Here is a 15,597-nt window from a genome sequence, read left to right on the forward strand (position 1 = left end):
TCGACACTTCCACCCAGCTTGGTGTCATCTGCAAACTGACTGAGGGTGCCCTCCATCCCCTCATCCAGATCATCAGTGAAGGTATTGAACAGGACCGGCCCCAACACTGAGCCCTGGGGAACACCACTGGTGACCGGCCGCCAACTGGATTTGACTCCATTCACCACCACTCTCTGGGCCCCGCCGTCCAGCCAGTTTTTAACCCAGCGCAGGGTGCACTTATCCAAGCCGTGAGCAGCCAGCTTCTCCAGGAGAATGCTGTGGGAGACAGTGTCAAAGGCCTTACTAAAGTCCAGGTAGACAACATCCACAGCCTTCCCCTCATCCACTAAGCGGGTCACCTTGTCATAGGAGACCAGGTTAGTGAAGCAGGACCTGCCTTTCATACACCCATGCTGGCTGAGCCTGATCCCCCGGTTGTCCCGCACGTGCCGTGTGATGGCACTCAGGATGATCTGCTCCATGACCTTCCCAGCACCGAGGTCAGGCTGAGAGGCCCAGATCCTCCTTCCACCCCTTCTTGTAGAGGGGCGTCACATTTGCTAACTTCCAGTCATCTGGTGCCTCCCCGGTTGACCAGGACTGCTGATAAATGATGGAGAGTGGATTTTAACCAAGTTCTCTCAGTTTTATGATCTGCCAAATTTATTTTGCAGATTGTCTCACCACGAAAGGTGTCATGAAGTCCACCTCTGCCAGGCCAGCTAGGAATTGCCTCAGGCTTTCATGATTGGGAAGTAAGAAGTATAGGATCTCTTGAAGAAATGAGAAATGCATTTTATGCTTTCAGGTGCTCTGGGCCAAACAGAGCTGAGGCTGGGATCAGGGTCTCACCTTTTTGAGTAGCCACAGCTTATAACTTATATTCTGTCAGTGTCAATGTTATTTAGAGTAAATAAACACCATCTTGTAAGTATTTGGGAAAGAGATGAAAGCAGAGGCCTAAGAAAGGTAAATTCTCTTAGTGCAGGGAAATTGCAAGGGATCCCAGGACTCTGAGATACCCTTCCAGGTTGCCTATTCAATCCATCCTAATACAGCACTTTATCATCACTTCCCACAAAATAATTCTGCCGCTTACGTACCACACTGCTGCGCAGCCCTCGGAAACCCCCTGGTGCCATCACCGTGCGCTTGAAAGTAGATGTCCCACATCAGTGACCGCTGCCTGGGAGAACCCACCTCCTCAGCAGCCCCCCGATCAGCTGCCTCAATGGATGCCAGAGGACAGCTTGTGTTCCTCAGAAGTGCAGGTCTACCCATCCTTGTTCCTTCTGCTTCAAATGAAACTAATGCAAAGAATAACGTGAGGGTCCACGCGAGGAGTTGCTCGGGAACAGGGACCACGCCGTAAGTCCTCATCTGCGTTAGTTAACTCCTGGGACAAACCCCAAGACACAGTCCCCTCCGATCAGCTCGATGTGCGTGCGCTGGCAAAGCATCATGGATGCTTAGGCAACTGTTATCAGATCTCTGTTTATAAATACAAGATTTTGAATTTGGCTTGAGTGCTTAAACTCGCTAACAGGCAGGCTTCCCCCCCAACAAAAGCACAATAACAACCACCACGAACAATCACCGTTTCACCTCTCCCACATTAGCTATTAATAATGTTAATTTACTTCCTTTGAGAGATACCATATGTTCCCCTTCCTGATCCCTCTACAGGCATAAGAAAAAACGAAGGAAATTAGAGAGACTCCATAATACTGATGGCAACATCCAATGTCTTATCAGGCTTCCTGTTGTTGGGAGTATTGTTTTCCTTTAAAGATTAATATTTACAATGGTTACTTAGTTATCTTAGTTCATTTGGTGACCATTAAAGATTCCAGCCCTGAATGCAATGAATGAACCTCCTTTTATTTGTCCTTGATGACTTATTTGTCTTGTGCCTCAGCTGGCTGCAAATCAAGGAAAATAATTATTGGGCTGGGCTTTTACTGCCATTTCATATGAGGGCTCAAAGTGCATGTTTCTGTTTGTTTTAGAATGGGAGCCCTTACCCGCTGTTTCTGCTGATGTATGCATATTTAAGAATATATGTTTTCTGATTAGAAGCAAAGTTAAAATAGGTATTTTCCTCTATTTTTCTTAAGCTGCATGCCTGCTTTTAGTACTCCTCAGGGGGAAAACGAGGATGTTTCACATTTCATCCACGATTGCAGCAGCAGCCATACAGGCTCACCGCCGCGGTCTTTGGTGGGACAGAAAAGGCAGCGTGTGCCTGGCGGCTGTGCACGGACTGAAGAAGTAACGGTCCAGTCCCGGGCCTGTCTGTAGTTTTGCCCTGTGTGTCAGCTGAAGTTCAGGTTTCTCAGCAAGGGCAAAAGACACAGTCATTTTTCTTTTGTGTTTTTTAATAAAAGCCCAAAGGCACAGCAGGAGGGGGTGACACAGATGGGGGTCTCCATCCAGCCACCTGCTTCCAGAGCTACAGAGGCATTTCTAGGCCTCTAGAAGTCACCTTGAGCTGTCTTGCTCCCTGCTGAAGAGGAGCACAAAACCACCATTGTACCCACAGGGGTACTAGACCCAGCCCTGGAGAACACCACCAGAGACAAACATGGCCCATGTTACCAATCGTTGCATTCTGAATTTGTGCCAGGTGCAGCATTACAGCAGGGATGAACATGGGTGCATGAGCCATTTCCAATGCGTCCTGCTTTTCTTTTCAGCACGGATCAAAGATGCACCTTGCCTTCTCTGGAAGTGGAAGCTCCTATCACCTCATTGTCAGCTGCTCTTAAAATGGGTTTATTTCCATCTCTGAGCATGGAGGCCCCGCAAGTGCACTTCTGATGGTAACCCCCACGCTGACCACCTCCTCACGTATCTTTTCTACCCCAGTTTATTGGTATTTGTCAAGTCCAGTCCTCTGGACCACAAAGACCAGGATTAGCAGGTCTGTTTGCACCCCGGCGGAGCGGAGGACTCGGCGTGGAGTGGTGTGATCATCGTTTTGCCGCGTGTCTGCACGCTCTGCATGTGAACCGCCAGACCCTCGTGAGCAAGCTCTTCTCAGACACAGTTGGCTCCTAGAGAAGGGATAATTTATAATCATGACATTTCCAAGGTTTCTCTTTCTCTCCCCCCCCTTACCCCTCCCAGTGCTTGCCCTCCTCCCAACTGGTGAATATGGGACAGACCATCCCAGCTTTTATAGGGGGAGGCTGGTTTCCTGGTTTCTTTGCAGACTGCTGTCTCATCCTGAAACTGCATATTTGATGTGCTTTTATAATGAATTCATTTGCACCGTGACAGATGTTTCTGATACGATAAGAAACGTGGCCCAGAGGCCAGTGGCGCTGTAGAGCCACTCATGTTCCTCACCTGAATGGCAAATGAGATGTTGCTTTCTTATCTGTTAAACATGAGCAACTGCACATATAAATAATACGCCACCAACTGCCAGCTGTTTGTGCCAATGATATTCATCTTAAAAGAATAGCTCCCCCCATCATCTGTTCTTTTCCCTCTTGCAGAAAATCTGGAGCTCTTTTGCAAGTCCAGCAGAAGAGATTGCTTTCTCTTTAAGAGAAACAGAAATAATTATGTATGAGCAAAACCAGCTTCCATATTTATGACACAGATAGTACCTCTTGTTTTTTAACTTCCTTGTCCTTTTTCTGTATATCTCTCTGGACACAAAAAAAAGCGTCAGTGCTGCTTTCTGTTTCTTGGGAAATCCTTTTTACAGAACTCGCTGTCTTTCAGTGGTTTCAGGGTTTCAGTTCTGAATGGTACGGAAGAAAGTTACTTGGTGTTTAAAAATATTTTTTTCTTTTTTGGAAAACGTGAAAGAGAATGCTAAATCATTCTTGTCTTAAGGTTTGTAAAAGCTTGGGTTTTAGACACCTTGAATTTAAGGTGAAGGTGAAACCACCTCTAGAATCCCAGGCACAGAAGCAAGCAGGCCTACTCACTTGGTAACTTTTACTATTAGGTCTTGCAATCAACAGAACTTAAAAATACAACCAGGTGCAGTTGTTCTGGTATTTGATCTGCTCGATATTTTATTAAGGTAAAACTGAGAGACACTTTTCAGCATTTTGCCAGCTCTGGGTAGAGATGTACTTCTGTTACAAATGACCTTCTGGGAGAACTTGACTGCGGGGACGTGATTCATTGGCAGCCTGCTGGTGACAGCCTTGTTTCTATTGTTCTAAAACTCTGGTTTCGCATTTCTCCTGTTAGATAAGCTGCAACCATTAACTACACAGTGAGCTACAAATAAAGCGTGATGTAAGAATTAAGCTTATTATCTGATTGGCAGCATGGGGCCGCTCTTCCAGGTTAAGGGTTTGAGCAGATTTTCTTTTTAACAAAACTTTGCCTTTTATTACATTTCTGAAAGTATTGTCCTCCCGAAAGATAAAATACGCTTTTGGAAGCTGCAGTGTGTATATATAGTGAGAGCTATAAATAGTCTGGAGCCAGTTCTGCACAGTACCACTGTGGAGAGGTATTATTCTGATCTTATGGCTACACTGGGGCTACTGAGAAACACCAGTTTAAAGCGGTGGCTTTTAAATTTAAGTCAGTATGTTCAGATTCACACCAAGATCAGAATCTGGCTGGGGACTTTAAATATGTTTTGAGGACTAAAGGAGTTTGGCAGCCTCAATTTAATCTTAGTTTTAGTTGGAGATTACATATCAATTTCTGGAACTATTATTTGGGACTAATACCAAGGCAAATGAATTCACTCTTAAATGAGGAATGGCTTGATTATCGTGCTAGCTGAAAAATAGGTCTATATACACCCACAGCTCAGCTGCTGTAAATGATGTACATAAGGATTTAGAAACGGTTGCTATTCAGCTCCTTCTGAGGGTAAGATGACTTTCAGCAATTGAGTGATTTATGATAATGTTGATATTCACGTAGGCTATTCAGCCGCCAGGATAAAGACCACAATGGCTGATCAGTCTCTTTTTCTTCAGGCATAAGCTGGTTACAGGCTGACATTGGAAACAAGTTCTCTGGCTGGAGCGTTATCTTCCCTGCTGCAACGGGGTGGGGGCCGCGGGGAGGGGGAGAAGAAGAAAAGTACCTGTTTAATATGGGTTATCGACTGCACGTTATCTCTTCTGCTGTAAAATCTTAATGGGACAAAGCATGGTAGTATTACTAAGGGCATATGAGGCAGGGTCAATGCCAGGGTATTAACCTTACTTAGCAAATTTATGATAAATAAAATAGATCTCTTGTTTCTGCAAGGAATTTTACAGCAGCTTCTGGTTATGCATTAGAAGTCGCTGCCCTGCGTTGCATCCTCTCTCACGTTTGGACAGCAAGGAGGAGGGCTGTTTGCGCCATTGCCCTGTGCCCTGTAACTTAAGTGCAGCTTTGATGCCTAATTCTGGATGCCTAAATCCTCTTTTAAGTCCATCAGGTACACCTAAGAGAATGAGTCAGGCCACCTACTCCGGGATGCCTGAGGTGGAGGAGATGAAGCATTTTGGGGTTTAGTTCCGTGGCAACTTGCTGTGCAGTGGATTGCAGGATTCAGCGGAGCAGCTTGCGTTCATATTAGTGAATGCCTTTTGGAGTATTTGCTTGAGGTCTGTGGTGATCTTGGCCATAACTGAAGGCACGTAGTTTCCTTCCGAGGATGATCCGTCCTGTAAGATTTACGCAATGCACCACACTTTCCAGTCACCTTTACCAGCCAGTTCATTTAACAAAGTTCTCATTCTTGGAGCAGGCCTTGACTCCTACTTGCACTTAATCTCTCATATGCTGCCCTGACAGCTCTCAGAGGCTGTAGGAAGGGGGCAGGAGAGGGAAGAACAACCCATTTTGTATGGAAAGCACTGCAGCGCGGGGCCCATTGTGGACACTGGGAAGCAGAGCTCATCTTAGTGCTGTCTTCGAGGTGCTCTGGTTCATGCCAGAGGAAAGGAAGGGACCTGGAAGGATCCAAAAAAATCACTTTGTCCCTCTAAAACTGCTGTGCCCCCCTTTCTGTCCTTGCTATACATACGCAACTAGGATATCTGGGAACAGGGAACTGCCTTTCCACAGATGCATTGATGCTCCCAGACGAGCGACACATAAATCTGGAAATTAATAAAGCACAAGATCTAAAAGCACAGCAGCGCAGCTCACTCAAATCCCATCGCTGTGAGCTCCTTTCACGCTCACCGGGCACAGTCAGACACTAGCCAGGGGCAAGGGGAGTCCCCGCTGCTCCTCCCGAGCGGTGACCGAGCCCACCCAGCAGTCTCTGCCACCCTCTTGGGTTTAGCTCTGGCTGGGCCTGTCCCTCTCTGTGTGGTCAGTCTGCGTCCTCTGACCAGTCTCTGTTGCTTCTTCTGCAGAGGTGCATTTCTTGAAAGAACAGGAGCTGGCCAGATATAATCCTTCCTTTCCAGTTCTGCACCCTCACGTGCTAAATGTCTTTACTTGCGGTCAATCCACTGCCCATTTATTCTGGTTGTTCTGCTGGTTAGCAATAGCCCTGGAGTTCAAACCTACAGGTGAGCACCTTTCACTCCTTAGTCTTAGCTCTGGTGCTGACTGTGGAAACATCTCCCCCTGTCTTCAGTTTGTTCCAGGCAGAGAAGGGAGTTTCTGTGACAGGCAGAGCTCTGTTATTTATCTAGGCAAGTCTGAGTATTTTCCCAAAGAATTTGTGAAATACTCTCTGAATGACCAATGGCGCAAGCATGTGACTCCAAGTCACTGGACAGCGAGCTATTTTTAAAAAAGCATCAACTAAAAATGCAAGTCTGAAAGACTATCTGGTGTTAGAAAGCACTTAATTTAGAGAAGTGTCCATCTCGTGAGTGGGTATCATGTCATAAGGCAATATTGCAGCGTTCCTCAAGGGCAGCGCACAGAAATAGGTTCTGCTTTTGTGTGTGTTGCACAGATAGTGCTCTGCTAAACATGTTCAGATACCCAGGGCCTGTGGTCTCTCTTTTTTTTTTTTGCCCCCCTAGCTGCTTGACCCCAGCGTCACTGGGCTGCTCTGTTGATTCACGTAGTCTTGCGCGCTACTAGTTTCAGGTTCCCTGGTCTCGTTTTGGTATTCGTGCCTCTCAGCACCGTCAAAGAAAGTTGTCTTAATTTCATCAGCCTCCAAGTTTGTAGGATCATAGTCATTTCCCAGACGTGGATAAAATGTTTCTATCTTTGGGACTGAAGATTCGGCGTCTCAGATGCGATCTGTTATCACCGTATAATATAGTTAAGCATCTTTGTGAACTGGTGGACTAAGACTTGCTGCTCTCATGTTGATGCCTAGTTGCACTCATTTTCCATGTGTCTCTGTTTTGCGCTGGGCTGGTTTAGGGAATAATATGCCAGTGAAGGGCAAGAAGTAACCCACTGTGGTGAATTATTACTTTTGTATTCTTATTTCAGAGAGTTCATTCCCTCCTTTCAAGGGCTATGTGGATTTTTCAGTTTCATAAATAAGATCTTATTTTGTTTAGATCTTTGCCCTTTGACAGGTATAGGATCATAGGGGAGGCCCCGTGAACTTTCTGACAGTCATTCTTACTCAGAATTACAGATTTTTAGTGAATTCCCTTGCTGCTTTGCAAGATTCTTTCACCAGCTGTTTTTTCCCCTCTATATAGTTTATGTGGTTAATGGGCACAGATTCAGAACTGATATATGAGTAAAATGAGCAAACATGATTATCTTCCCTGTCATAAATTGAGCAGAATGAGTCCCCAGCATCACTTTGTGTACAGTCCTTGGCAGTGGGAGCCTTACCAAGATGTGCCAGCTCAACTCTCAGTCCTCTGGGAGGGCTGTCAGAGCCGCCAGCAGAGTTCACTTTAGACTTTCTCTTCATCCCTTGCTTTGCAGCTGCTATGTGATTGCATGCAAGGCTGGTTTTGTTTGTTTGTTTGCTTTTTTTCAAAATCACTTTCATTTTTTATATACCTTCCCAGCCTCCCCCCACCCTTCCCCAAATTATTCTTGTTTAGGGGAGGCCTTCTGGTACCCTGAAGTTTAAACCACATACAGAGAAGATATCTCGTCTGCGCTGGCAGTGGTAGGAGAGACCTGTGGACATTGAATGGCATGAACCACTATGATTATATGTGTCTTTGAAAGCTACGATGGAGATCTAGCCAAAATCCACTCCCTTATCCTTTAACATCCACCTTTTCAAAAAAAATAATTTGCTAGTGTCATATTCTAGTGGATCAATAAAGCATCTGACCTTGCTACTAGAAAAAAAATCCTGAATGTATCTTTGACGAGACTGAATCTACCACCTTCCAACACCTCCATGTGCTGTTTGGTTTCTTTGGATCAGCAGGAAGAGCCTAAACGTTAGGTGAATGTCCTGGAATCTTGAAGAGAAGAACCTCTCTTCCACGCTGGGGGAGTCTCTTTCTTAAAAGGCCTCTTTATATTTTCTTGGACGTTTTACAAATGTTGCACCTGTACATGAGAACTTCATCTAGATACGAAATGTGCACTTCAAAGCATGCTTCAATACGCCCCTGAAACAAGAGCCTGTGCGTTTCAGAAATCAAATGGGAGTCAAGCCTGATTATACAGACACCACGTAGCTACAATAGCTAAGATGCAATTAGTTTGTCAGCCATGAACCTTTGATAGCGGGCCTTTTCTTCAAAAGGAAAGTTTATCTCCTGTACTGGTCAACATCTTTTCAGTTGTCTACCTGCCTTTTTTTACTAAATTCCATCCAGTCTATGCAGAGTTGGGGACTACTAATCCTTCTTTAATGTGTGTTGCAGGGATGAATAAGATTATTTTGATTTTGGTATCTCTCTTCCATTCAGCAGTACAGTTTTTCCTTTATATAGAACATTATTCATGAAGATGCACATTTTCTAACCATGAGGTTGGATTAGTATCTGCAGATTTGGGATCTGTCCAATGCTTCATACTCTGGCAAAATTTTTAATTCCATCCTAGTTGAAGCAAATCTAAATAGATTTTTTTTTTTTTTAATTAAAAAAAAGGCAAATCCAACCACAACCAGACAAAACTCCCCCACAAACCTGAAATCTCCTATCTGAACTCCTTGGCTGAAATTGGAGAAGTCTCAGGCAGAGATTTTTCTCAGAGTATGCTCAACTCTGTAGCAATAACCACACCAGCCTCTCAAACCTGATCACTTTGACATCTCCACCAGTTTTCCATTTCATAATGGTGCGAGGGAAGGCGGAAGGCAAACCTGACCTTGGTGCACTCTTGTAAGCACACTGCGTCAACAAAAGACGGGAAGAAAGAGAAAACCATTTGCAATTCAGTAGGGATCAGCAACCCTCCTGAAAGAGCTGTGCAGTAGCAAACAAGTGATGGTCTCGTGCAAATCATTACAGGCTCAAACAGGAACTTCTCCTTGCTGCTGCTGTTGCTCTGGTGCTCACCAAGTTTCATTCTAACAAAGCCTGACTTCGTTTTCCTTGTTTGCTGACCTGCCCTGCCAGGCCGTGGGGCTTTGCCCTCATATTTGAGGGAAAGAGGAGCCCCGGTGTTGGCTTCGGTGGTTGCCTTTCATGCTGAAACGTTTTCAGCCTAATCTCTTTTATTGGCAGTAACCAAAGTCAGATGCTTAAGCCTCATATGGAGACTGAAACATTGCGAAAAGGGGTTGTACCCAACTGCCTCACGTACTCACACGTGCCCGAGTGGTGCAAAGCCACAGACCCCAAATGTCTTTCTCCTCTCTGTCTCCTCTACTGGTCTTCAGTAACTTGATCCCCTCAGCTGCATGGACGGTGGTAGGTCCTTTCATACACTCATTTTAACTGGTTCCCCTTGGACTCGAGATTTATATTCTGTGTTTTCCAAAGGCAGGTACGAAGGCTGGCTGCTCCCAGGTGCTGCCACTACTGCTAAGCTTCCACTTTACATTCCCCAAATTCCAGCCTGGTGTGTCTAGGCAGATATCTTTTGGCTGTTTAAACTGAAAAACAGTAACATTGAAATACACTGAGGTCAAATAGAAAGTCAAATAACTGCTTTAGGCTTAGAGGAAGAGAGTACCAGGTGAGAGAGATTCTGTGGGTAGCAAAGCGAAAGGAGCCGGCCTTTGATGCAGTAGTGGGACCACCTCTACAGAGACACACAGACTGAGCGGGGATATGATGTGAAAATAGGAGAAACAGGAGGCTGAAAAATTCCCAATTATTTTAATTCCAGGGAAATTCCAAAGCAGGACTAGCTGTAGGACATCCAAGCTGCAAATGTTCTGAAAGTTTGGCATTTTTAGTAGCGTTTTCAAGATCTGTTCAAACCACTTTGCTGGTTTTTTTTTCCCCAAGCCCAGTGAGCAAAGATGACAAAGCAGAAATCTGAATATTACAATTTTCACTAACCACATATTCTCAATGACCGTAAAGAGAAAGACAAACCCATGTGAAGAAAAAGTGGTTATTAGGGTTCATGCAGTAGCATGCGCGTGCGAGGCAGTGAGGATGCACAGTGCGGTAGATGAAACCACGTTGCTGTATAAGCAGTGATTTGGGTATAGTAACTGTTATATCTGAACGATCGTGGCATGCAAGGAGAGGAAACAATGATGTTTCCAGACTCTGCAGAGAAGCAAAATCCCTGCTTCATCCAGGCACAGCTGAACTTGGTGGCCAAGTGCTTAATGCCATACCGGCTCAGTTGGGATATAATTGTCTCGAACTAGAACAGTCAAAAGTTACGGAGTTCACTATCTGCTGGCTGAGTGACACCCAGAAATTCTTTCCAGACTTACAAACAAGCAAAGAGACAAGTTTGAACCTGAACTTCAGGGTAATCATGCCACTCAGGAGCATAAACAAACATGGCACCGACTGGAAAATTATTCTTGAGGCGTCACTTTTGACTGATCCAGACAAGAAGTTTCCAAAGTTAGGGTCGCGACCCCAAGAAGCGCTGATGGAAGAGAGGTCATGAGCCTGGAAATGAGGTTGTGAGCCGAAAAGCTTGAGAACTGCTGATGTAGACAGATGAACGGTCACGTCAAGGGGGTCCCCTTGGAATATCCTTTTTCCCTTCTCCTGCCTCGGAAACAGTAACTCGAGTGAGTTTTAAAGCTGACAAGCCTAGCCTGTTTATAGCACGCTGCTGAACTTTTACGAGTCGATCTCTGGAAATGCGCCCAAGATGATTAGGGCGATGGGAGCAAGGAAAGCTCTGGAGGGAAGGATGTGGGACAAAGAGAAGGGGAGGAGAGGCAGGTCTGTGGGAAACAGGATCTGCCAAGCAAAAATAAGATTCAGCAGTGTTGATGGGAAGAGATAGAACCTTTTTAAGGTTGTAGTGAAGCTTTGAAGTCTAACTTGGAAGGTCAAATTCCTCTCCCAAGAGATTTGAGGGATGTGCTTGCGCTCCTCCTCTGTGAGAAGCCTCTGGTGCTGAGCTGGATACCTTAGTGTGGAAGCTAACCTAGGTTTTGGTGGAATTAATGTGTGGCTAGAGCAAGGTCTGTACAGCTAATGCATACGCAGAAATAAGGTGGCTGTCGTTGAGTGAATCTCTAAATAGCCTCCTTTACTGTCCTTGTGTTTCAAAAGCTACCAAAGCTAGGCCCTGAATTTATGTGTGTTAAAAGTAAACCACTCTTATTTGGAACTTTGGTGATTTACTTCATAATACTCATAGTCTGAAAAAAAAAAAAAAAAAGTGGAAAATACAAGCAGACCAGAAAATTGGTGTAGCTCATGCTACTAATTTTGTATCTTGTCGTTATTAAGAAAAGCATTTTAAGTTTTAGGAATGTTTGGTAAAGGTCTCTAAATGTACAAGTCTCCTTGTAGCCAAGCCTCTGAGATTTGTGGAAACCTGTTGAACTCTCCTCTGGAAATCACAGAAAATAAAGCGTGCCGGTAAGTCAGGTGGGCTTTTATAATACCAAACTAGCGTCAGTACAAGAGGAGCATCGGCACCATGAAATGGATATCTTGAACAATCCCAGGGCGTGGAGGAGACAAGCAATAGATTTCGGGCAATTAGGAGGGAGTATAGCAATAGCACAGGTTCAAGTCGGGGTGGGAAACGGGCCTAGAGCTTGGTAAGTCAACACAGGCCATCGTTGAAAAACAAACCTTAGGTCCTTGTGGTGCAATACCTAGCTGTGGCTACGTGCTAGGTACAACGCAGAGGTAAAGTCAATACTATTGTGTAGTATTTATTTAATACTGTTATGTTGAGAGGTATTTGTGGACAGGGAGGTTTTGCAGCCAGTGGGTTTCCTGAGTTCTCTTTCAGGCCCAAAGATGGAGGGACTGGTCCTGCTCCAGTGCTGAGCAAGGTGCCGTGAGCCAGCGCTGGAGGTACTAGGCCATGGGACAAGGTGGAACCAAGTTGCCTGGTTGCCCCGATTGCTGTTACAGGGACTAAAATATTGACCCAAAGCCATAGGTGCTAGAGAGAGCGGAAGCCAGGAGATGGTGTCGTGAGTGAGACCCCGAGAACAAGTAGAGGTAGGGTTTCTTGAGCCTTAAACCCACAGGTGGTGTGGACCTAGGGACTTCTGAGCAAGGAAACTCTCTACTGCTGCTTGTTTCTAGCAAGATAAAGACTTTGTGAGCCTTTTTATGACTAAATGAACTTATGCCAGGCCTGTACAGCTTCAAATAGCAGCTAGTTGGTCAAGCAAGTGATGCCTAGTCTTTAAAGGCCCTGGGAGCTTTGCTCTTAAAGGCACCTAATTTTGCAGGATGCTCTGGACTGAATTTGTAGGTAAGACTCAATTAAGACTTTTATGTGCATATCTCTTAAGTGCAGAAATGATTTTAATGAAGCCATAGAGATCATTCACGTATAAAATTACAGGTATGCTTCAGACGTGACCAGATTGGTGCAGAACCAGCCCTTATCTCCAGTTCTGGTGACTCAGTCTGGACTGGTCTCTACAAGTTTCTTTTCAGGGTTTAAACCAAGCATTTGGTTTGTTTGAGAAATGTGAAGGTTTATTTTCATAATTACCTTTAGTTTTGGAGGTGCCCTTAAGGCTATTTGGAATCCATTGAAACATACTGAAATCTAAATGAGAGCTTTCTGTATTTCATGTCAAATCCACAGAAATCAAGTATGAGGTTTCTGCTCCAATCACGTGGAAGTTTGTTTTAACTTCCAAAGCATGCTGTGTTTTCTTTAAAGAAGCTGATAACTTCTGTTTAATGCTGAGCTCGGAATATATCATTTCAGGCCGGCTAGTTTTTCACATCAAAGCATGTGACTTTAATTTCCCAAACATTTCCCCAAATACCTTTTTCCAGTCTGCAGAACAACCCGTGGGAAAAAAGTACAGCTCTCATCATGATGCTTGAACTTGTCATAGTTTTCATACGCAACTACTGGCCACGCAAGGTAAAGAAAGGGTCTAGGGGCATGTTACGGGCTATTCAGGGCCAGCTTGTGCCACGACTCAAGTGGTTGCTGGCTTCGGTACAGTAATAACCGAACCCTATAGCTGACCCAGCCCATCTCTTTAGGTACGCTTTATCTTCAGTGTACTTCTGTTAGTAGATTTGTTTGTTTTTTCCCGTGACGCTATCTGTAAACATCTCAAGGTATATGGCATCCTCTTTGCAGGGAAATTTTTCTAGAGGACTGGCAGGAATTTTTGATTCTCACATGCAGTCTAACTATTCCCCTTCTTTATTCTTCCTGATTATAGAGCTCATCTCTGTGATGGCAGCTTTCAAATAAACTGTTATCAGGTTGTCGATACATAATGTTAAGGACTCATTCCTACCCTCCTAATGGCGCTCCTAGATACCAAAGGAAACTTTTCCTGGACAAAAAAAACCCCCCTGTGTTCAGCCTATCGAAAATCTGTAAGTCTTCAGACCAAAATGTAATGCTCCCAGCTGAAAGCCAGGTATGATAAAAATGACAGATAAAAAACATGAAAAAAAAAAACCCAAAAGGGGCTCTTTTGCTCCAGCCTATTAAAGAGCATAGCTGTAGAAACAGATCAATTCACCTAACGAAGTGCCTTTGGAGCACAAGTTCTCTGTTTATAGCCAGCAGACATCTTTTGTATTTCCATATTAACAGGGCTTCTCCTAATGAGATTAAAGGTCACAGCTCCCTATGTATGGATTTGGGTATGTGAATGGGACATACGAATTTGTTACCAAGATACTATTTGAAGCAAACACCCTAGGGCCTTCCAAGTTGGCAAGTTGATGCTGATTTCCCAGTCATCTCAGCCCCAAATATTATTTTATGTTTTTACAACACTTTGGGCTATAGAGGGAACATCAGCCAGCTTATCTGACTGATGCTACTGGTGCTTTCCATTAGTTTCCTAACTAATGGACGTCCTAGAGACAGCCAGACACGCACTAAGTCTGGATACAAATGGCACTGAAATTAAGTGGGATTCATTTTAGTTTATCAGAAAGGTGAAGCAGCTCAGCTGACTACAGCAACTGATCTATAGCAGGATAAGGCCTTGACAAGTTCTTTCAAGCTTCATGTAATTTGCATCATCTCATTTGTTGCTTTCTTCATCTCCCTTCTTCTCCTCTTCCCTGTATATTGCCATCTTTTCTTAGTTTATACAAACGCACACTGCTATGTATAGATTTTTCTGCTGCGGCTGGTCCAGTGGTGGAGTTGGGCAGACTCATGGCAGACCCAGGCATGGGCAGTATTCTGAACACCGAGACCTCCTGTGAAATGGTCTGGGTGGGCTCTAACGTGTGTCATCGTTTCCGTTGCATTGTTATTCCCTTGTTTCTAATTTTATATAATAGCAACTATTAATTAACAACCTGTTAGCTAGTTCTGAGAGATACTCTGGAACGTGGTCTTTAATAATAGGGGATTGATAAATGGCAGGGGAGTCGCTTCCAGTGCAGCGCTCCTTCAAAGAATCCTTTAAGGATGCACAACATTTCTTGCTGCTGCATAATATCTGTTTCTGAATTCCAGCTGCAGCTAAGGCTTTCTTTTTTGTTCTGCTGGAGTTGCTGAGATTGTTTCATTTGACAGGGGAGTATGTTCAAAGAAGAAATACTAAAATATGTTGAACAAGAAGTATATTTAAAGTATTTCCACCCAAGCTGAAACATGATTTCTCGAGATCTTGCAGTGTCTGTAGCGTAGCAAGCTGCAGTATTAATGGCACTTTACTGAAAAAGTACCAGAGCCCTGTACCTCTCATATAAGACATTAATTGTAGATACCACTCTCAGCACAAATAATTAGCAGGATTTATGCTGCATTCTCCTCATAAAGAATGAGCCAGTTCTCCCATGCTCTGAGCATGCTGAAATTCTCAGAGATAATGCAGCTGAGTGCAGTTAATTATTATCGTTTCACGTAGGTATTTCTTTGTTGTTGATGACAATGTCACCATAAATAATGAAATTTATAAAATTTCATACCTTCATGTCAGTGCGTCCGAGCTCTGTAAAGGAAGGTTATGGCTGAATATTGCAGTTTTAGGAGATTAGCACAAGTTAAGATAATTATTTTCAGGATCATAAATATTTTTTAGAGCAAAACTTTACTGAGAAGTACCTCACTTTTAGTTTCCAGCGATCAGAAAGTGAAATTCTTACCCGTGTTTACAAGCAGGAGAAGCTGAACTTCAGGAAGTCACGTGATTTCCAGTAACACCCCATACACAGACATTTCGAT

The 15,597-nt window shown here is 44.2% G+C and overlaps 1 long non-coding RNA gene across 7 annotated transcripts; it reads right to left on the reverse strand.

Annotated features, from left to right (window-relative positions):
• Positions 1–316: 316 nt before the first annotated feature.
• On the reverse strand, positions 317–15,512 carry LOC309594778. 7 transcript variants are annotated; one of them, XR_014229124.1, is made up of 5 exons: positions 15,342–15,512; positions 9,623–9,910; positions 9,000–9,203; positions 3,600–5,009; positions 317–3,038 (listed from the first exon to the last, which is right to left on the reverse strand). It is a non-coding gene; the product is annotated as an uncharacterized lncRNA (long non-coding RNA). The 7 variants fall into 7 exon arrangements; XR_014229125.1 differs by lacking the exons at positions 9,000–9,203; positions 9,623–9,910 and adding an exon at positions 5,431–5,915 and having other exon boundaries at positions 318–3,038; XR_014229127.1 differs by lacking the exon at positions 9,623–9,910 and having other exon boundaries at positions 319–3,038.
• Between the last annotated feature and the right edge of the window lie 85 nt (positions 15,513–15,597).

The sequence above is a fragment of the Platalea leucorodia genome, assembly GCF_965183815.1.
Source record: "Platalea leucorodia genome assembly, chromosome: 9".
In the NCBI taxonomy this organism is placed as follows: domain Eukaryota; kingdom Metazoa; phylum Chordata; class Aves; order Pelecaniformes; family Threskiornithidae; genus Platalea; species Platalea leucorodia.